Source organism: Quercus suber, unplaced genomic scaffold (genome assembly GCF_002906115.3).
Source record: "Quercus suber isolate HL8 unplaced genomic scaffold, Cork oak 2.0 scaffold_459, whole genome shotgun sequence".
NCBI classification, from domain to species: domain Eukaryota; kingdom Viridiplantae; phylum Streptophyta; class Magnoliopsida; order Fagales; family Fagaceae; genus Quercus; species Quercus suber.
This window is the reverse complement of record NW_027069910.1, coordinates 570425-573122: the sequence shown is the minus strand read 5'-3', so window position 1 is coordinate 573122 and position 2698 is coordinate 570425. Positions and strand designations below refer to the sequence as shown.

The window sequence follows — 2698 nt, the reverse complement described above, 5'->3', positions numbered from 1 at the left end:
CTTTTGTGATTTACCATGTGTATTTTTTCGAACAGTATAAGTTTGTATGTCTGCCTCTTTTGCAGGGCTAGTATTCCTAGGTAAAGGAAGATTCTCAGGATGAAATCGATCATGTTTTGATATACCATGGGTAGTAGGTTCTTCATCAAATTTGGGTCTTGTCATGTCCTCAGGAACAACTGAATCTTTTGCATGCAGACTAGACCAGAAAGCACCAAGCTGCCCCCCACCTCCCCCTGCCCTAGAAGAAGGTTGTGATGTGTTCCTAGTTTGTTCTCCAGATGAAGGTGGGTGGCGGACTTCTCGAGGCACTGGATGTGCCTTATATGCAGGCTTGGAATACCTGTTACATCAGCCTCACTTCAATTGAAAGCAAACTCAAATATTTGTGGCCTTTCTTAATATCAATTTACAGTTATCCAAAATTAAATCTGCTCCAACAAAATCCATGTCAAGAATTTATGAAATGTTAAGTTTTCATAGAGTGTGACAACATTAGGATGTCCCTTAAGTGACTTCAACACTGAGATCTCCTTCATCACCAATTCCTCTAATTCCTCATCATTAAATATAATGTGCTTTAAAGCATACTGCTTTGACACATTCACAAGGTCCCGAGCTGAGTATACACAAGAGAAACCTCCCTCTGCAATGGCATTAATAGGCGCCTTTCTTTGCAATCAGGTTTGGGACTTCCAATGGATACAGAAAATGGATCAGACTTAGGTTTGGCATTTGACCCATCAAATGTTGATGGGTTTGATTTGGGCTCATCTTCAGTGGGCCAGCCTGTAACGCCCCAAGTAAAAAATAGAGTAAAAAAGAAAGACAAAAGTGAAGGTCTGATTTATTTTTTTTTGGGTGTAATGCCCACTTTCCCCACCTAATATCCACCGCTCATCTCATACTATCACTTTACAAATTAGCAAATTCTTCTTTTTCATTTTTAAAAATTATACTCTGCAAACATTTGAGAAGGCAATATAATGAGAAATGTAACCACTGATATTATAGAAATTAATCTTTAGAACATTTGTTGTTTTCTATCCTGCATACTTATGCTTCATCATATAGAAATTAATCTGTTCTGAGTTGTCACAGATAATTGTTGCATACAGTGACGGGGTTTCTGATGGAGATGCAATTTGATGATTGGTATGTTTCTTGTTTCAGCATTGAGAGCTTTCTCCAATAATTCAAGAACGTTATTGTCAGCTTCTATTACTTCTATTGTCTTATATGTGTTGTTCCTTAACCTAAATATCAATGTTCTTTCAGTTGCATTATTTCATTTTCTGTATTGCTACCCTAAAATCTGATGTTATAGAACTGATAATTGTGCTTATTTCTTTTTATAGACTATGATGCCCCTACTCAGCTTGTCAAGCCTCGTGAGCGCAACACCAGGTTGAGTTTATTATCACTCTTAGTAAGGCATGCTGTTCCTTCTTTTATTGGTTTGTCATTGCTGAACTATGATTTGTTTTTATTTTTATTTTTTTGGTTATTAGTATTATCTCACAAAATGTTCTGTTTTAATACATTTGGTAATATGCTATTCTGTATTTTTCTCAATCAACTTTCAACTTGATGTTATTCTTTTCCTTGGCTGCCAAATAGAGGTGAAGATTATTATCTGATTTTACAATTTTGTAGGGAACGATTCCTTAGTATTGTTGGAATAGACATTTTTTAAGTCTATGACTTCTTGGCGTGTGTGTGTTTGTAAAAGCTGATTATGAAAATCCAGGTAGTAGCAAGTTGATCAAGATGTTGGTTTCATGTAATGGTGTCTGTAAGATTTTCTTTTCACAAGCCTATAACAGACTGACAGAGATTTATATTTACTTTGATTTAGAATTTTTCTGAATTTGCGAAATTTAAAGAACTCTAAAAATTTTCAAATTAAGATCTTTTGAACGAACATACCATAATAGATCTTTCCCAATTTTCAAAGATTTATTTCTTATATAAAGAAATGACAACCATGATGAAAGGCAAAATTACCAAACTCTGGACATTGAGGACTAAAGCTGCTTCTCTTCACTAAATGAAATTCTTTAGGAATTTAAAAGTTATCCTACTTTGAACATGATTGCAGTAAAATTCATCTATAAATGAAAATTCACAGAGTTTCCTTTTAAAATTTTCTTTCAGGTCTTGACTACTATGTTTGATAACCATAAGGGCAATCCTCAAATAATTGGTGACATATTTGCATCACTTGGAATGAAGGTCCCTGATGGCAAAAATGGCCCTTATGTGGGACATCTTTTTTTTGTCATTAGTTCTTGGTATGTAAGACTTGGTATTAGTGGCAAAAGATATATTTCTTACTATATTTAGCCATAATTATTAATTAATGTATATTTGAAGGTACAAGGAGGCTGAAAAATCATTATAGATGAATCATTACAGTTTTGTTAATAAGTTGAACAAAATGGTCAAACTCACCCTTTCATTTTTCTTTATAAAGATGATTGTTGTTAACTTCCTGCTAGACTCATCTTCTTGCTGGACTTCAAAGACTTTCTTTTTCCTTTTCCTCTTTTTACTAATATAATATAATTGAAGCTTATTCTTCAAAATGTATAGCACAAGATTCAAGGTTATATATAGCACAAGGTTCATGTGGGGGAGCATGAGGTCTTGGCATGTTTGTTGTTTTACTGATGCCTTTTCTTTCATACGTGGTTTG

The 2698-nt window shown here is 34.2% G+C and overlaps 1 long non-coding RNA gene across 1 annotated transcript; it reads left to right on the top strand.

Annotated features, from left to right (window-relative positions):
• Nucleotides 1–888: 888 nt before the first annotated feature.
• Nucleotides 889–2498, top strand: LOC136062852 (uncharacterized). Its single transcript, XR_010624596.1, has 3 exons — nt 889–1155; nt 1359–1407; nt 2158–2498. It is a non-coding gene; the product is annotated as an uncharacterized LOC136062852 (long non-coding RNA).
• The last annotated feature ends 200 nt before the right edge of the window (nt 2499–2698 follow it).